General features: G+C 39.5%; 1 protein-coding gene across 1 annotated transcript in view; it reads right to left on the bottom strand.

Annotated features, from left to right (window-relative positions):
- SLC6A15 (solute carrier family 6 member 15) overlaps nt 1-16,641 on the bottom strand; it is a 57,818-nt gene extending 41,177 nt beyond the window's left edge. Inside the window, exon 1 of the mRNA XM_075856799.1 lies at nt 16,529-16,641. The gene's annotated coding sequence lies outside the window, so the exon portion shown is untranslated. The remainder of the gene's footprint in view (nt 1-16,528) is intronic.
- Nucleotides 16,642-21,180: the final 4,539 nt, after the last annotated feature.

Genomic DNA, 21,180 nt, shown 5'->3' on the forward strand with positions numbered 1-21,180 from the left:
TTTTATTCAAACCATCTTAGAACATGCCTACAGTAGCAGGACTATCGTGAATTGTTCCACTATAGGTTTATGGGACATGTATTTTCCATACTTAGAATCCCCTTTTAGGTGTATTTGACTGGAATACCAAACATTTTTCTTTAAAGCGTAATACTACAGCATCACCATTCCATTGAGCCAAGAGAAGGTCACTTTCTCCATTCAGGATGGAAAGGGATGGCAAGTCTCCTAACCTGGGTGGAAGATCTCTCCAGGTTAGCAGATGTTAAATGTAACACTTTTTCAAGTTGCATTATGGACCCAAATCAAAGAACATGAAGAAACATCTAGAGGCATTTATTAAAATCCTTCTTAGGCTATGTTCACACGAAGTATTTTGCCGAGTTTTTTGACGCGGAAACCGCATCGCAAAACTCGGCAAAAACGGCCCGAGAACGCCTCCCATTGATTTCAATGGGAGGCGTCGGCGTCTTTTTCCCGCGAGCAGTAAAACTGCCTCGCGGGAAAAAGAAGCGACATGCCCTATCTTCGGGCGCTTCCGCCTCTGACCTCCCATTGACTTCAATGGGAGGCAGAGAAAGCGTATTTCGCGCTGTTTTATGCCCACGGCGCTCAATGGCCGCGGGCAAAAAACGGCACGAAAATCGCCGCGAAAATCGGCGTGCAGGGAGAGGAAAATCTGCCTCAAAGTTCCAAACGGAATTTTGAGGCAGATATTCCTCCCCCAAAATACTCCGTGTGAACATAGCCTTATTCTATATTTTAAGCAGCGATTGAACATTCACCTGTATAGACAAATCATGGTGACTCAGTAGTTATCACTGGAGTCCTACATTCAAAGTTGACCTAAGGCAACATCTGCATGGGGTTTGTATGTTCTCCCGGTGTTTGTGTGGGTTCACTCTGGGTTGTTCAGTTTCCTCCCATGTTCTAAAAGCATACTGATAGAATTTTTTTGGGCTTCCACTGAAATCGGTCTTAGTGCGAATCAGTGTATTTGAGATGTGATACTCTGTTGGGGTTCCACCATGCTGTTGCTTATCAAACCAATTGAAGATCAAAACAAAAACAAACCTTGTCAGACAATTCTATTCTAGTACTAAATGCATGTTCAAATGTATTTTACTTCAGCGACAAAAGAAAAACTGGTGTAAATACGATTAAAGTAACTATTGAATGAAAACACACAGGGCAAAGCAAAACAACTTACAATGGTTGCATCAAATTTATAATGGACTTCCATAAGTTTGTGACACAATCTACTAGCGTACATGTGCAGCAACCATGAGGTGGCATAAGAAAGAAAAGTGTCAAATGTATTATGTAAATTATGTGAATTTGACTCAATTTGGCCCTAATTTAGGTGCTCAATCTCTTTTTTGGAAAAAGTAATTCTTAGGAAACTTGGAAAATGTGGCCAATATTTTATTAAAAGGAAAATCCAGCTTAAATAAAAATATGTAGTTAAAAATAGAATAAAAAATATTTCGTTTGGATGCATTATCCAGCAGTGTTTAACCCCTTCCCGACATTTGAAGTATCCATACGCCAAAGTCGGGTAGGGGAAGTATGGAACGGGCTCACGGAGTGAACCCGCTCCATACAATGCGGGTGTCGGCTGTATGTTACAGCCGACACTTCAGAGTAATGAGCGGGATCGCGCTCGAGTGCGATCCCGCTCGTTTAACTCGTTAAATGCCGCGGTCAATAGCAAGCGCGGCATTTAAAACGTTAAAAAGAGGGGGCGACCCCCTTCACAGCTCATCGTGCCCCCACAATGCAATCGCGGGGTGGCGATGGTTGCTACGGGTGCCTGGGGGCCTAATGAAGGCCCCTAAGTCTTCCATCTTTGTGCTGCTATTAAGCACTGCCCACGGCAGGGCTTAATAGAAGACTGTCAGAATCACGATATATTGCAATACATTAGTATTGCAGTATATAGTGCAAGCGATCTAATGATCGCTGGTTGAAGTCACCTAGGGGGACTAATAAAAAAAGTAAAAATTTGTAAAATAAAGGGTTTTTTTTAGGTAAAAAAAAAAAATATATTAAAAGTTTAAAAAAAAAACCTTTTCCCATTTTCCCCCTAGAGCATAGTAAAAAAAAATACAAATAAACATAGTTAGTATCGCCGCATCCGTAAAAGTCTGAACTATTACAATATATCATTGTTTAACCCGCACGTTGTTCGCCGTAAAAAAAATAAATATGTAAACGCCAGAATCTCTATTTTTTGGTCACCTCATCTCTGATAAAAAATTAAATAAAAAGTGATAAAAACGTCGCATGTACCCCAAAATGGTATAATTAAAAACTACAGCTTATCCCGCAAAAAATAAGCCCTCATACCACTTAATCGACGGAAAAGTAAAAAAGTTATGGTTCTCAGAATTTGGCGACACAAAATAAATTTTACTTTTTACACTTAGGTTTTTATTTGTAAAAGTACTAAAATATAGAAAAAACTATATATAATTGGTATTGCCGTAATCGTATTGACCCACAGAATAAAGATAACATGTTGTTTTAATTGCACAGTGAATTCCGTAAAAACGAAGCTCAAAAAACAATGGAGAAATCGCTGTTTTTTTCATTTTCTACCCCACAAATATTTTTTTTCCCGTTTACTTGTACATTATATGCTACAATAAATGGTGCTACGAAAAACTACAACTTGTCCCGCAAAAATCAAGCCCTCATAGGACTATATAGACGGAAAAATAAAAAAAGTTATGGCTTCTGGAATGTGCAGAGAAAAAAACGAAAATGAAAATCTGAAAGATGGCTGCAGCGGGAAGGGGTTAAAGTAAAGTACCAACGACAATACAAATTAGAGAATGTAGAAATTGTAGCAATCTTATTGAAATTTTATTTGGGGCACACTAATTTAACCAAATTTCCCCCTTTACCACTCACAGTGACTTCAGTGCATTCAAGTCTAAGCTGATAAATGCACGCAGCAAATCTATACTCGATTCTGTATCCTTGTATTCCTGCAACAGCATGCATGAAGACTGGCACACCAGCTGAGCGTTACACCAGTCTGAGAAGGGGGCGTATTATGTATTGTATTCCCCAACACACGCACAACTGTTGAGAATTGCAGCTCATCCTACTGAACAACAAGCTGATGTTTGCAACCACTTCTCAAAGCTTGCACATCAGTCAAATTGGTGCAACTTGAAGGTCATAATAGACGTACATGAAAAAGTTGAGACACCGTATTTGTCAATACAATTATGCCAGAGAACTGGCATATTTGCATTAACCCCTTAATGACCAGCCTATTTTAGACATTAATGACCAAGCCATTTTTTACGTTTTTCCATCGTCTCATTCAAAGAGCTATAACTGTTTTATTTTTGCGTCGACATAGCTGTATAAGGTCTTGTTTTTTGCAGGACAAGTTGTAATTTTTAATAGCACCATTTTGGGGTACATAGAATTTATTGATTAACGTTTATTAACTTTTTTTGGGGGGGGGGGATAGAAAAAAAACTGTAATTTCGCCACACTTTTTTTGCGTCCTAAATATACGCCATTTACCATGTGGTATAAATAACACAATAACTTTATTCAGTGGGTTGTTGTAATTGCAACAATACCAAATTTATATAGATTTTGTATGTTTTACTACTTTTACACAGTGAAAACATTATCGCCGGGTGTCGGTGGGATGAGAGGGAGCTCCCTCCCTCTCTCCAAAACCACTCAGATGCGGTGCTCGCTATTGAGAGCCGCATCTGAGGGGTTAAACGGGTGAGATCGATACTGATATCGATCTCACACGTTTGAGCAGGGACGCCCCCAGCCCTCAGCTACGTCTGGTAGCTGAGAGCAGGGAGATTGTACCGCTCCCTGCTCTGTTTATTTATTCCGATGCAGCGCTGTAAAAATGCCTATGCAATGGAATTAAGCCAGTTAGTGGCCGCCGTAAAAACACTATGGGGCGGTCACTAACGGTTAAGGGCTATGTAAACCTTTCAAAGTGATTTTTTTTCCCAAATCTGTTTTTATTGTAAACACTGAAGGTGTCAATCAAACATCACAATGTATTTTAGTAACAACAAAGCAAAAAGAATTACAGTGCAATACAAGGGATGCAAAACACATGTGATATTAACATTACGCTTGCTCTGCTGTAAATACCAAACAAACGTTAACGAAGTATCGGGACTGTGAATAGACATCCGTCCTGTCTGGAAGGAATGTCTAGTCACAGTCTAAACACTTCAGTAACGTTAATATTTCACTATAAGACAGCACATCGTGAACAACGCAGTGTCACTATGCGCGGAGTAAATGAATGGAGAGAAGAGCATGACGCTGATTGGTCACTGATTTGTCAGCGTCATACACTCCTCTGTACAACGCCCACTTGGTCTAAAGTAAAAAACACGCCCACTTGGGCATTAAGAAACTAATTAGCATAAAGCTAAAAGCGCTCCTAACGTGGTAAAAATAGATTGTTTTTCTAAATAAAAAGCATTACTGTCACCTACATTATAGCGCCGATCTCCTTATGTAGGAGATAGGGCACTTATAATGTGGTGACAGAGCCTCTTTAAGCTCATAGGCATTAGCGGGGAAGGACCATTATTTAGACGATTATAGCAAAGGTATTCCTGATAAACTGCAATAGTGCCCTGAGTAGTTAGGCTGTAATACTCGACCACATGTAGAGAAGACCATCTTCACCCAGCATATGTCTCTCAATTTGGAGGTGTGGTGCTTTATCTTGTGTGCGTACTAAAGAAAGCCATCCAGCTAAGTAGTTTTTTCTATAATAAGTTGATATGTCTGGCAGGTCGCATCCACCTTTTAATTTATTCTATTTCAGCTGCGAAAAAGATATTCTAGCTCGTTTATCGTTCCAAACAAACCTGGTGAAGATGCTATTTATTTGTCTAAAGAGGCTCTGTGGTAATTTAATAGGGATAGTTGACAAGGTATATAGTATTTGTGGCAAAATATGTCTAATTAAGTTTATTCGTCCTAACCAAGATACATAAGGTATAACTGCGAGAGTTGTGTGGAGATTTTATGTAAGTATTTAATTGTTTATTGGGGGCCATTTAAAAGGTACCGACAATTTAATTTAATCGATAGTTCTCTTGGGAACCGTAATATTGAGTGCCTCACATTTTTCAAGATTTAATTTAAAATTAGATATACTCCCAAATTCTCAGAATATTTCCAGAAGTTTTGGGAAAGCCTGAGTGGGTTCGTGATGAAGATCAAAAGATTTTATTTATTTATTTTTATATAAAAACGAATTATAAAGTTGCACAAAACACAATTATTGACCTTTGTATTACAAAAAAAATCGCGCAGAGAGATTTTTCTTTATACAAAGGCCAATCACTGTGTTTTGTGCAACTTTATAATTACTTTTTATTAAAAAATAGTTTTACTTTTGAGATACAGCTGCTTTGTATTCTGTATCCACGGGACTAATGGGTTAGTGTCTGCGGGTCCTGCGTGATCCACCTGTTATCGATCACATCTAAGTTATGAACTTAGATGTGCTCGGTGACAGCTCGATCACACGAAGGACCCGACTGTTACAGGATTCAGGGCACAATACATCTGCTCTGTATACAGAATATAAAGCAGCTGTATCTCAAAAAGTAAAAATTATTTTTAATAAAAACGAATTATAAAGTTGCTCCAAAAACTGACTTTTTATTAAAAAAAATAGTTTTCAAAGATTTACATAGCCTTTAATATATGACCCCATAGTACTGAAAGAGGCTAGGATGCAGCAGTAACAAGAGTTTATTCCCAGAGACGGTACATGGATGTACATTCATAGATAGAAGGCCTTTTTTTCTGCAATAAGTCTCTCTTTATACCATTCTCACAAATCTTGACAGAAAATTAACCTAATATTTTTTTAATGCAACTTTTCTCTTGACAAGAGAACAAATCTCATATTTTCTGCTCCAAATATGATTTAAAAGAAAATGTAATTTGGGAAGACAAAGTATTCTGAATAATCATAAATATCTTACTCACATGACATACTCAAAGAAACTTCAAAGCTATCAATATAAATGTCTGAAAAGTCTGCCAAAAAAAAAATAGCACCAGAGTTTCCATCATGTGATTGCAATCCTTTCAGGATTAAAACAAAAATGTCTTAATTATTTCCTATGGTTTGTACAGTAGCCATAGTAATTTACCAGAGCATCAGCGACGACGCAGATACATTGAATAGTATAGTTTAATCAAATGACATATTTAGGGTATTTTTCTGATAAGCGTCTTATTTCCAAGAAAGACAAGTGTATGTACCGAGCATGTGTATTCAGTAAAAAAAAACTCCACCAGAATGAGCAGTTTCCAGCTCTTCCCACTCACAGACTACACACAGACATGTGGTTTTGTCAAAATTGTAACACTATGAACCTTGGGTTATTGTCATGTATTTTAATAAGAAATAATATAAATTGAGTGGAACTTTATTCTTCATTATGAAAGTGACCTGCAGTTATGACTGTTGCCGGTATGCTGCATAGCACACATCACCCTTATAAGACACAATGGAGTTCGACGGCATCAAACTACTGTATAAAATCTACTGTCCTCTTTAGACCCAAATTCATCTGTAATTTCTCATGCACATGGCCGGATTGCAATAACGTTCTTTGGAAAAGATTTTCCTGTTCGTCCAGGATCCTTGGAACTAAATATACTGCTCCAGCGTGGAGCTGACCATATGCTCGAGCCATTAATCTCATAAGTTTGGGTCTACATTTGAATGAAAACTGCACATAGTAGAAATACATTGACTACACCAAGTTCAAAGCACAAATAATTTAACATAACTTTTGAACCTATGACCAGTACCGGATAATTTTAAGGATTTTAAAGATTTCCCTATATAAACTGATCTGTGTCTACAGAGTCACTAAGATAGGTTACCAGGTAGTTCAGCCATTTATGTTTACCAATATGGTACTAGACCACTCTTAGGGTATGTGCACATGATAACTGGCTTTTACGTCTGAAATTACAGACTGTTTTCAGGAGAAAACAGCTGCGTCATTTCAGAAGTAAATGCTCCTCCTCGCATTTTGCGAGGCGTCATTGACGCCCATAATCTTGAGCTGTTCTTCATTGAATTCAATGAAAAACGGCTCAAATTAAGTTTCAAAGAAGTGTCCTGCACTTCTTTGACGAGACAGCTGTCAAACGACGACGCGTAAATGACAGGTCGTCGGCACAGTACGTCGGCAAACCCATTCAAATGAATGGGCAGATGTTTGCCGACGTATTGGAGCCGTATTTTCAGACGTAAAACGAGGCATAATACGCCTCGTTTACGTCTGAAAATAGGTTGTGTGAACCCAGCCTTAGAACTCTTAATATTGTATTGCTCAATATACTTTACTACATATTTTTGTATTATTTTATATAATACTTTATAGACCAGCACTACTACGTTAAGACTTGTTAATTTTCATAAAGTAAAACTTTTGATCTTGGGAATACCTCTTTAAATAAAACTGGGGTTGTAGCATACCTCTAGCAATTACTCTGTCTTACAAGACTCAAGATAAATGAGCGTAAATCTGGTCATACAATTGTTTACGAATTTTATAAGAATTGTATGATGCAAAACAACAAGAGAGAAGAATCAGGCAATAAAGGTTCGGAAGGCACTTCTGGAATATCTTCCTGCAATGATTCTTCCATTTTCAAAACAAAATGTGTTACCAGCTGTAAAATTTATTTTACAGCTACTCTTCTGCTTCCCCTTCTACAGGGTGGGCCATTTATATGGATTCACCTAAATAAAATGGGAATGGTTGGTGATATTAACTTCCTGTTTGTGGCACATTAGTATATGGGAGGGGGAAAACTTTTCAAGCTGGGTGTTGACCATGGCGGCCATTTTTAAGTCGGCCATTTTGTATCCAACTTTCGTTTTTTCAATGGGAAGAGGTTCATGTGACACATCAAACTTATCGAGAATTTCACAAGAAAAACAATGGTGTGCTTGGTTTTAACGTTACTTTATTCTTTCATGAGTTATTTACAAGTTTCTGACCACTTATAAAATGCGTTCAAAGTGCTGCCCATTGTGTTGGATTGTCAATGCAACCCTCTTCTCCCACTCTTCACACACTGATAGCAACACCGCAGAAGAAATGCCTCCCGATCTGACCCCCTTAGACTTTTATCTTCGGGGTCATCTGAAGGCAATTGTCTATGCTGTGAAGATACGAGATGTGCAGCAACTGAAACTACGGATACCGGAAGCCTGTGCTAGCATTTCTTCTGCGGTGTTGCTATCAGTGTGTGAAGAGTGGGAGAAGAGGGTTGCATTGACAATCCAACACAATGGGCAGCACTTTGAACACATTTTATAAGTGGTCAGAAACGTGTAAATAACTCATGAAAGAATAAAGTAACGTTAAAACCAAGCACACCATTGTTTTTCTTGTGAAATTCTCAATGAGTTTGATGTGTCACATGAACCTCTTCCCATTTAAAAAACTAAAGTTGGATACAAAATGGCCGACTTCAAAATGGCCGCCATGGTCAACACCCAGCTTGAAAAGTTTCCCCCCTTCCATATACTAATGTGCCACAAACAGGAAGTTAATATCACCAACCATTCCCATTTTATTTAGGTGTATCCATATAAATGGCCCACCCTGTATAGGGTATTTTCCTTTATTATTTCCATGGTTGTTACCCAACAATCTCTATTATTTCTTTGCTGATCTAGTTGCCCACTATATATAATAATTCTGTCCTTGTTATGGAAATAAGCTGTCCATATATCATCTTTCTAGTGAGATTGTGGTAGGCTCGTGTCTAAATGCAGTAGCCAATCTGAACAAACTGAGCAGCAGTGTACAGCATGGGGGACAGAACAGCAGCTTGAGTATGTGGTAATATGGGACATGAATTTCAGATTTCATTTTAGAGGATACAGAACTAAAACACAGCCTAGGATGAATACAATAAATAATAGGTAAGCATTAGGCAAAGAGACTGACTTACATATAATTTTAAGAACACCACTGTACATCGTCTTTCATGAAGGATAACAGCATTCCCAAAATAGAAATCACATGGGCTCTAAATATGGATTTCGATAGAAATTTACAGAAATCGGTGTAGTGTTTTCCTTGACCTTGTTTATACTGAGACTTTGTCATTAATTTTCCTTTTTGGCTTTTTTAACCTTTTATTATTGGGTTTTAAAGGGATTGTCCCATAAAGACAACCCCTGTCCATATGCTACTAGGACATAAGGACATCAAGGAGGAGGAGCTTCTGGTTGAGCAGCTCGAGCCATCTATGTCAAGCTGTTTACCGGGAGTCTCAGGAGCCATACCGTAGTTATCAGCTGATCACCGTGGCGGCTCCCACATGAAAGGCGTTATTTATCATGAGACAACCAAATTACATTTTAACTATAGCATAGGAAACAATGTTAATATAGAGCTACTGTAACGACGGGGGTAGGGAAACTAAAAAGTGAGCCGTAATCTACCCGCCACTCTGTCCCTGCCTACTTGCAATGACCCGCCCTAGGTGACGGGGTACAACTGGGCGGCGGTCCCTACGCTCAGTAAGTGCACGAGACAAACATACAAGGGAATACAAAGCAAAGGGAAAGGGGCAGTTGCCCACGGCAACACCGTGAGCAACCAGAGTGCTGAACAAACCAGGAGAGCACGAGGTACCAAACGCAGAGCAGGAGAGTAGTCAGTAAGCCAGGGTCAGTATGGAGCAGGATCAAATAGTTAGGAGCTGTAGCTAGGCCAGGAAACCAAACGAGAAGAATCACAAGCAAAGGAGGAACAGGAAAGGCAGGTATAAATAGACAGAGGGCGGGAGCTAGCTCCGTCTGGCCAAGCTGCGATAGGCTCTCCCACTCCTAAACCTGCCATCCTGAGTGGTGGAAGATGGAGTCAGTCTCAGAGACGTAGATTCAGGTGTAGACTGATTACCTATGGGAGTTAACCCCGAAGCTGTGCCTGGCAGATCCTTTACAGCTACAGTCTGTATTCTTTCTATTTATCGAATCCACAAGGCTGGTAGAGTAATCTGCTGCGGATATTCTGTACGGAAAATCCACAGCATTTCCATTCTGTGTGGACCTGGAATGTAACACAGACATTTGAGGGTGAAGGTTTTTCCTACAATTGTACGTAGTCAGAGTAAATACAGAGACAGCACAGATCTCTCTCGTTTTCATGCCGTTTATCAGTGTAGGTAATCTGTATTTGCCTGGAGTCCAATAAATCACCCTCAGAGAATTGCCTTTACGTCATATAATACTAGCAAACCCTTACTAATGATGAAGAAAATGGGAAGGGAATTGAAACACAAAGTGAATAAGAAAGCTGCAGAAATTTTCTTTACCCCATTCTTATATTATTGACAAGACCGGTCAACCTTTTTAAACCTGCCATACACCATGGTATTTCTCACTGATCTCTTTGGTCGGTGAGACATCTCGTATTGTTCAACCTCTTAGGGCTAGCTTCACACTGCGTTTGGTAAGATCATTTGAAATGTCCCATTGAATGTATCCCCACACATATGCAATTATATGCCTATACAGTTGAATATTTTTGCCATTGACTCTCATTGAAAAAGACATATTGAAAAGCGCAGTTGACCACACTGTCCAATAGAGATGAGGCACTGTTTTGGCATTTGTTTTGAAAATGATAAGTTTATGGGCACATTAGATGTATATGTTAGTAAAGTTTCCCTATGTATACCCCAAACATTGTTTATGTATGCCACTTTATAGTGAAATGACACTTTTTACATATGTAATTGTTATAGACATTGTATTAGATAACATTTTAGAATATTTTTCACTAAATAGATTCTTGTAATGCACCTACGATGTTTCAACACATAGAGTCCCCCGCTTTGTACACTGATACTGTGCTTAAGTTCGGAAGCCAAAATATTCCTACTTAGTGGTGGGATCACTTAATGTCAAGGGCCTTCATAGCCCTGAGAAGCGCTCGATCTTATTGAATTTACTGAAAGGTAAAAAATGACAAGTGGCTTTCCTGCAAGAAACCCACTTATGTGAACGAAAACCATTTAAACATACAAATTCATGGTACCCCAAAGCATATCATAGTTATACACCAGATTCAAAATCTTGGGGAACTAGTATTCTCATTTCACACTCTCTCCCTTGGGAATACCTTGATTCACGCAGTGATGGAGACGGTCGAATGCTGCTTCTAAAGGGTTCTATTTCTTCCCAGTTGTATACTTTTGCTTCAATTTATTTGCCCAATGTCGGGCAGGGCAAGGTCTTGGCGACATGTTTGGAGTCTCTGGAGCATGTTGGAGAAGGTACTATAGTTCTGGGGTGGATTTTAATACCCCTCTAGAACCAACTCTTGATGTGTCAACAGGGTCGTCGGCAATGTCATTTTCACATTTACGTAGTATAAAAAGCCTATCGCTCCTAAATGTCGATATCAAGTTATTAGCAAAAATGTTAACTTTTAGACTGATACCGTTATTGCAGGATGTCATTCACCCGGACCAGGCAGGCTTTATGGTAGTGAGGGAAGCCCGAGATAATAATATGGAGGCTATTAATCTTATATACAAGGCAAGGTCCATGAATACACAACTTATGCTTTTATAGACCGATGCAGAGAAAGCCTTTGATAGAGTAAGTTGGGTGTTTATGGAGAAGACTTTGCAACATCTGGCACTCAAAGAGAATATGCTTCGTTGGATAAAGTCACTGTATACTAACCCATCAGGCATAGTCTGGGTGAATGGCATCCTATCTGAGTCATTCACTATATGAAATGATACCAGACAGGGATGTCCTCTCTCCCCTTTGATTTTGACTCTTGAACCTTTCCTTAAACGTATACGAGCACATCCTGATATAGCGGGGGTAAGGGTTGGGTCACGAGAAGATAAGGCAGCAGTTTATGCCGATGAGCTGTTATTTTTCTTGACCAATCCAATCATCTCAATTCGTAACTTAATCCAAGAATTTAATTTGTTTTCCCAATTATCTAATTTTAAAATACATTTTATTTAATCTGAGGCAATGAATTTTAATCTCTCACCTATTGTGGTGGGGGATTAAAACAGTCATTTATTCCATTTTCAAATGGAGCAATCATTCCATTTCAAATGGCACAATAAGGTCCTGAAATATCTGGTAGTATCTATCCCCCCCAACACAATAGATATATATAGACTAAATTTTGTCCCCCTACTATATAAATTCAAGTCAATTGAATAAGATTGACTAAAGTGCGTTCACATGGTCGGGAAGCTGTACCATCTTTAAGATAAATATATTACCTCTGATTTTATATTTGTTTCAGACACTTCCGATTAAAATTCCTACTTCATTTTTTAGCATGATTAACTCTATACAAATGAACTTTATTTATAGCCCAGAAATCTCCACGCTTAAGGTGAACTATGCTTTGCAGATCAAAGGAGAGAGGGGGACTTGCCCTCCCAGACATTAAATTCTACTATTTAGCTACACATCTATCATGGGTCATTGACTAGTGCAGATACACGAAGGAAAAAGCCTTGGTTGCTGTAGAACAATCCTTTACATCCATCCCATTAAAGGCTTCTCCGTGGAATGAACATAAATATTTAAAGAATCTCCGTCCTCATCCAACTATAGGGCCAACCCTGTGCTGTTGCTCACTGTCAATGGTCAGGGCAATATGTCTCCCCATATATTTCTCTCTTTATCCAATTCTGTGGAACCCATGCTTCATGCCAGGATTTGAAGACCCGATTTTCCCGAGGATGTATTTGTAATCAAAAATTCTGTGCATTAAGTTTTTTATCAAGCACGGATTGGCTTAGGATTCCAGAATTAATTACTATAATGGACCCGAGCCCATTGGGGCCTTGGAGAGCACTTCAACTTCGTCATTTCTGTTTCTCTTAAATCCAAGCTCTCTATTTAGAGATACAGAGACACTATTTGAGATCCTCTGTATTGGCCTGGGCCCATTAAGACATACTTTGTCCACAGTATATACGCTTCTACAGAATCCTCCATATCAACCTACTCCATCATATTTACTTAAATGGGAAGCAGATTTAGGGCTTTCTTTGTCTCCTATACAACAAATTCGGTCTTACATTGGTACATAAGACCTATATCTGTTCCCGATATCAGAAAACGAATTACAAATTGCTGACCAGATGGTATAGTGTTCCCTCCCAGCTGCAATCTATTTTCCCAGAAATACCTTCCAATTGTTGGAGATGTAATGGGGCGGAGGGCATGGATCTACATATATTCTGATCTTGTCCAAAGTTATCCTCTTTTTGGGAGGGATAGGCCGTGTGATTAAGGAGGTAACGGGAACAACTATTTACTTGGATCCGGCATTGTTCCTTCTCCATCACTGTGATGTTTCAATCCAAGCATATAAATGCTCACTACTTTGCTTTCTTATAACGGCAGCACGTCAATGTATTGCACCGCTGTGGAAGAAAGATATAGCTCCGACTTTATCCCATTGCATTGTTAGGATTAATGACATAATGGTGATGGAATATCTGACCTCTACGATAAAGGGCAGGTATAACAGGTAATATTAAACATGGTACAAGTGGATAGAGTTCCAACACTCAGATTCTTATAGGAATCTCCTTCGAGAGACCTGACGAAGAGCTCCCCTGCCCGGATCCGTCTGCCTAGGTGCCATCGCGTTAATCACGAAGTGAGGGTGGGTTTTTGCCCCCCCCCCCCATTCTCCCCATCTTTTTTTTTTATGGGGGCATTAATACTTATCTTCTGTACAATAATGTATATTAAACTCAGGATAGGTGACGTTAACTCCTATACAATATAGACATAGAAGTTACAATTTGTTACAAATAGTAAATTTTTGTATACGTATATATTGTTTGTGTAATTCCGAACCCATTTTTTTCCTCTCTATTTTGCTTTAATTTCCCTTCTATCTATGCTTTCACTGTTATGAGAAATAGCCAAATAAAGAATTTATAATTTTTTTTTTTTAAATCCATACGACTACAGATTAATTACGTGGGAATCCGACCTTATACTGACTGTAAGGCTTTTTTATACTGCATATGCCGGAGCATTGTGAAGTCCACTAGTGGGACTAAAAAAAATATTAAATAAAGTCAATTAAAGTTTATTAAAAGAAAATGCACAGTAAAAAAATATATATTTTTTTCTATAAAAATAAGTATATATATAGCAGCTACTGTGCATACTTTAGAGCCACGGCCCCCAAGATCTTGGTAATGCAGCATAATGTAAAATACAGAGACAACTTTTTTGTGCTGATTTATGAGTGCTTGATAAAAGGTAGTGCAGTCCCCTTTATATTTTTTTTATATTTGTCCTGTTATTTCTTTATTTTTCAGAAAACTGACAAATACCATGTAAAAGTTTTGATGCAATAGAATGGCTCTATTGCATCAACAAGCAAATGGATTTTCGTGTGTAAGGACACTAAAGAAATCAATGATCTTTAACGCTTTACTCGGCATAAAACACAGCTAAAAGCACAGCAGGGCATATATCTAGGATCTATACCCAAACATAACTTCAATCCCGAGTAAAGGAACTAGGTATATCAACTGTTTCTTAGTTTCACCTATATATACCCTAGAAAATGTTATTTTCAAGGCACAGCCCAGACGGTGATCTTACCTTTTTATAGGCTACATTCTATTAAAGGGTTTCTGCAGCTTCGGCTGCTTCCAATCGCATAACCAAAGTTAAACTACCTGGTCTCCCATGACTACATTTATATGTAGGTATCCTTGTACCTACCGAGGGTATATATATATATATATATATATATATATATATATAATGGAAAGCAATATTTGGCCATACTTTACATTGTTACAATTTATCCACTTATCCAAAAAGTATGTCTTATATATCGTAATTACAGAGTAACCGGAATAAAATGTGGGGAAAATATGTAATTCAGTAAAACTTTCTCACTCACCTTGGTTAAAGGTCAGTAAAACCATAGTAACCAATCATCTGTCTCGTGAAAGTTAGACAATGAAAGCAAATGTTTAAGTGGTTGCTATGGTTTTAAAGCAGATTTGCACATATTTGAAATGTAACTAAATAATCTACGTTGCAATGTCATACTGTGTCAGGAGTTCACACAAGATGTATTTACTATGTGTGCAAAGGTCAATTGACCAAAACCCTCTAATGCATACTAGCAATGAAGCCGTTCGGAATTTATAAAATGATTAATACAAACATGTAGGGTTTGTGCATAAATGTAATTGAGTTATGTAAAACAGTCAAAAATGAATGTTACTAATGCTAAGCATATAACTATGTAAAAGATTGAACATTCTTGGATGTATTACTTAAAATTCTTTTTTTAAAGCAACCGTTCCCATGCTGGAGTACTTCTAGGGAGTTCATGTTTTAAAGATGACAAGAATACAATGATCCGGGGCGTTCCACTCAGATGAAAGGGGCCTACCCTTGTCATTGAGGAGAATAGACATAAGAGGAATTGGAGGAGGCGGGCGCTTCTCTGCCAGCAATGCAAACCACACAGCTTCAGTGCATCAGGCAGCAGCAGGCCAGGGTTTACTCTACCATAGTTTACATGGAGGAAGGGGGGCAATGGAGGGTGCCCTTGAAAGGCAATGCACTACCTCTGAGCATGGACTAAGCAGTGTTCAAACCATACTTACACATCGTACACATAAATCAATAATATTTACTCATAGGTATAATGCCCTCGTGTCCGTGAGATATATACTAGGGATGTTCCATAGCAGTAGCACCACCTATATCCCTTCATCCGCCCTGTCAGCTTATATGATTAGGACCTGCCTCGTCCTAATGAGATTTAGTAAGGCCATCAAAAAGGGTAATGACATCAAGATTTAACCACAATTCTGCATTTCGACCTTCACAATCGCCTAAGGCTAATATCAGTAGAAAATGATTCATTCACATTGCGTAGTGGTAAAGGATTTCTTTATGCAGCCGGTACAATAAATCTATGAAATGTAATGATAAGTAGCAATCATTTGACGTAGCATTTACAAGACGAAATCTCAATCTGGCAGTCTATTCATTTGCTAACAATTCTGTAATATAAAACCTATATTTCTGTGTACACCACCACAATACAATAGGTGCCAGCCCTCATTATCTATCTAATGCAATAAAGTGGTTTCCTGTAAAGCGGTTTTTGGCTTCTTATGCTTTATGGTTAGATGATATCACATACAAAGCAGCGGAGAAGAAGCGTGCTATGCTGGCAGACTGACATGAGGCAGAGGCACAAGCCGCACACATGTGTTGGGCACACACTCTGCATCCTGTGGTAGGGTCTGGTTAGAAATAAAATCCCATCAGCATCAAACAGGCCTCCAATGCTTTGTACGGATCCGTAAGCAGCATCGCTGTTTCAAATGAAATATCTTCATCCCCCCTCCACATATATTCGTTGAACATCAATAAAATAATAGTTATAAAATTGATACACCTTACCTCCCTAAGAAAAGAAGATGAGGATGATGGGTGATGTGGTCAGAGAGCACGCCTGCTGTGTGTACACTGTGTGATGATGACGGATCTGCACATGTTCCATCAGAGCTGGGTTAAGAGGAGGAAAGAGTAGGAGGAGACTGTAGTCTGAGTGTCTGAAATAAATCCACCTCGTACAAGCTGTAGCAAGCTGCATGCATCATCCTGGTCCCAGGGAGTGGTCCATCCACCGAGCATCAGAGTAGTCTTAGCTCACCCTAAATTATCTCTTAGGCCTGGGCTAATAATTCATTGCAAAATATAATATTTATCCAAATACAAAGTAAAGCCTAATATGTTATTATATTGTAATAGGTAATATTACTGCTAAAACAATTAGAACTGAGATAAGCTGTTTCTGTTTGGTTGTGTATTGTGTATGTTTACGCTGCTGTTTATTATGACTCCATACATCCTCTTTTTAGTATACACAATAACATTAAAAATAAATTACATGTATCCCAGGTCCTCATAAACAAAGTAAAATTGTAATTAATGAATAAATAAATGTGTGAACAGCCACCACCAGTTTAATTTTCATTTCTGTTAGATATGTCCTTACGTGTGAAAAGTTCGAACAGCCACATCTTTGTAACAAGAGGGATCTATTTATAATGATCAGAGCAACATGTATAAGGTAACTGTGATAGATAGATAGATAGATAGATAGATAGATAGATAGATAGATAGATGATAGATAGATAGATAGATAGATAGATAGATAGATAGATAGATAGATAGATAGATAGATAGATAGATAGATAGATAGATAGATAGATAGATAGATAGATAGATAGATAGATAATGAGATAGATAGATAATGAGATAGATAGATAGATAGATAGATAGATAGATAGATAGATAGATAGATAGATAGATAGATAGATAGATAGATAGATAGATAGATAGATAGATGATAGATAGATAGATAGATAGATAGATAGATAGATAGATAGATAGATAGATAGATAGATAGATGGACGGACGGACAATACAATACAAAGAAGAACCGCACCACAAATCTTGAAATAATCACCTCTATCAGGGGTTTCGTGTGTGCAAGCCTCCACACCACGACCAATAGTCCAAAATTAGGAATTCAAAAAATAGGCAGCACTCCACAGCATAGTAGTCAAAAAAGTGAAAAACGTTTATTCACCCATATGTAAGATTGCTACGTTTCAGTCCCAATCTGGACCTTTCTCAAGCAGGACCTGATCAAGCTGAGAAAGGCTCTATTGTAGAGCTGAAACGTTGCACCTGACTGATGGATCAATAAAGCACTTATACCTTTTTTTGCTATATCTCTGGAGTTTCTGCCTGATTTTTGGGATTTAGATAGATAGATAGATAGATAGATAGATAGATAGATAGATAGATAGATAGATAGATAGATAGATAGATAGATAGATAGATAGATAGATAGATAGATAGGTACACTCCTCAACATTGAAATTGCAACACCAAGAAGGAAAAGTTTTGGAATTGTGGAAATCACAGGATGGATAGACATTTTATATAATGTTATGCAAATGATAAAAAAATGGAAACAAAATATTCCGAACATCTTGATTTATTCAGTATCGAGTATGAGCGTCACGCGCAGAAATACACGCACTTGCATGCCTTGGCATGCTATCAATAAGGTTATTAATCGTTTCTGAGGAAAGTCACGCCACGCTGAATGCACTTGGGCATGCAAATAATCAAGATTGGCTGCTGGCTTTGCAATTGCCGACCAATGACGTCCCAGATGTGGTCGATGGGAGACAAGTCCGGAGATGCTGTAGGTCATGGTAGCATGTTTAGGCCACGCAGGGTGTTCACAGAAGCATGAGCAACATGCGGCTCCGGCATTGTCCTGTTGCAAAACTGCTTCTGGGACACTTTGGGGAAATGGTCGTACCACTGGTTCCACGACCAAATCAATGTGGGCTTGCATACAATTTGATCAAAATGTTACAAAGAACCTCTCGTTCATATTTAAATATTTTGCCTAGCCGCATTGATCATAGTATACAGTGGATGTGCGGTCCATGTCTTTTCTCTCCCCTTTGATATGATACAGAGTCTATCCCCTCTGTTGTTTTGTTTTACTTGGTACCAGCACTCCACACTTTTGGCCCAGCTGAATTTAATTTAGGAATGACCTCATAAGTGTTCCTGCTCCTGCTTGTACTCTCAGTCGGCCACTGGGGGTGCATGGCAAGGTGAGCTCATTCCATCTGTTCACATGTGGTGGTGTCTGTTGCTGTAGTGCTGCACTTGTGGGGGGACGTGGCCCAGAGCCAAGGAGGCTTGGCACGGTCTGAAGGCATGGGTGCTTTTGGGCCCCTGGGTTGCTCCCTCTGCAGGAGCGATGCTGCGGTGGCGGTAGCCGCCATGCGGTGCTGCAACCGGTAGAGTAGGGACCCACTTTTAGAGGTCGCCGTGAAGTGGCAAGTGGGCTTGCATACAATTTGATCAAAATGTTACAAAGAACCTCTCGTTCATATTTAAATATTTTGCCTAGCCGCATTGATCATAGTATACAGTGGATGTGCGGTCCATGTCTTTTCTCTCCCCTTTGATATGATACAGAGTCTATCCCCTCTGTTGTTTTGTTTTACTTGGTACCAGCACTCCACACTTTTGGCCCAGCTGATTTTAATTTAGGAATGACCTCATAAGTGCTCCTGCTCCTGCTTGTACTCTCAGTCGGCCACTGGGGGCGCATGGCAAGGTGAGCTCATTCCATCTGTTCACATGGTGTGGTGGTGTCTGTTGCTGTAGTGCTGCACTTGTGGGGGGACGTGGCCCAGAGCCAAGGAGGTTTGGCACGGTCTGAAGGCATGGGTGCTTTTGGGCCCCTGAGTTGCTCCCTCTGCAGGAGCGATGCTGCGGTGGCGGTAGCCGCCATGCGGTGCTGCAACCGCTAGAGTAGGGACCCACTTTTAGAGGTCGCTGTGAAGTGGCAAGTGGGCTTGCATACAATTTGATCAAAATGTTACAAAGAACCTCTCGTTCATATTTAAATATTTTGCCTAGCCGCATTGATCATAGTATACAGTGGATGTGCGGTCCATGTCTTTTCTCTCCCCTTTGATAAAATCAATGTAACGCCGAGCTGTTAGTGTACCTGAAATGAAGACTAGAGGAGTTTGGCTAGATGAAAATTATGCCAGCCCATACCATAATCCTAGGAAGAGGAGCAGTGTGACGTTTCCTTGTGAAGGGCTCTTCATGGTGTTGCCCACATGGTCTCCAGACCAATCTCCGGCTATCATTACGTGCAAAACAAAAGCGGGACTCATCGCTGAAGAGGATAGACCTCCATTCCTTTGTGCATTACCTTCTTGCTGTGCGCCATGATAGCCTTCGAGAGCGGTGGCGTGTGGCACACCTGTAGCTGGACGTCTGGCTCATAGCCCAGGGGCGTAGCTAGGGGGGCAGGCGGGGCATGTGCCCCGGGCGCAACTTAGAGGGGGATGCCAACGATCAGTGTCAACGGCCTGCCTTCTAGATGAGCTTCTGGTCTCAGGCGCATGGCACAGCAGCTAAGAACTGCCGCCCGACTGTAACAGCAGCTGTAGTCTGTGCTAACAAATCTCCCCCTCGAGCCCCCCTCCCTACTCTTTACATCTCTCCTCGGGTTTCTGTTATCATTCGGGACTTAAAGGATGGAGAGGGGAGACTGTGCAGCACTGTGTCGGGCCATCAAACAGCAGAACTCCCTTCACAATTATCCTACATAAAAGGTAAGTGCATGTGTGTTTACAATGTGTACTTTATATGTGTATAATGTGTGCATGCAATGTGCATATTTGTGTGTCTGTGATGTGTACATGTGTATATATAGTGTGTGATGTGTATATATAGTGTATGTGATGTGTGTGTGTATATATATATATATAGTGTGTGATGTGTTCATGTGTGTATATATAGTGTATGTGATGTGTACATGTGTATATATAGTGTGTGATGTGTATATATAGTGTGTGATGTGTTCATGTGTGTATATATAGTGTGTGTGATGTGTTCATGTGTGTATATATAGTGTGTGATGTGTTCATGTGTGTACATATAGTGTGTGATCTGTCTAGGTTCATGTGTGCCTATGACTTTCAACGGAATTGCTGCAGAAATTTTCTGCAGCAATTCTGTTGTGTGTGTGGACAAACCCTAAATCCACAGTATAAGGGCTTCTCCACACGTATTGGAATTGCTACAGATAATTTCTGCAGCAACTAGCGGAAATTCTGCTGTGGAAAAACAGCACCATTTCTTGTGTTTTTTTTGCTGTATAAAATGGTGCAGATTTTGCTGCGTTTTTCACAATGCTGGGGGATGGTGACATCTCTGAAAAACGCAGCAATTCAGTCCACTTTCCGCAGAAGGAATTGACTTGCTGCGGTACGAAAAATACGTACCGCAGGTCAATTTCTGGTCAGAAATTTTATGCAGTGTGTGGATGGGATTTGATAATTATCACCCACTTTGCTGCTACTGTATTTTGCTGCGTATTTAAATACGCAGCAATTCCGTTATGTGTGGACAAGCCCAAATGCAGTAGCAACAGAGCGGGTGAGATTTGAACAAATCTCACCCACACGATGAGCGGGAAAGGCTCAGTAATT

The sequence above is a fragment of the Rhinoderma darwinii genome, chromosome 3 (genome assembly GCF_050947455.1).
Source record: "Rhinoderma darwinii isolate aRhiDar2 chromosome 3, aRhiDar2.hap1, whole genome shotgun sequence".
NCBI classification, from domain to species: Eukaryota; Metazoa; Chordata; class Amphibia; order Anura; family Rhinodermatidae; genus Rhinoderma; species Rhinoderma darwinii.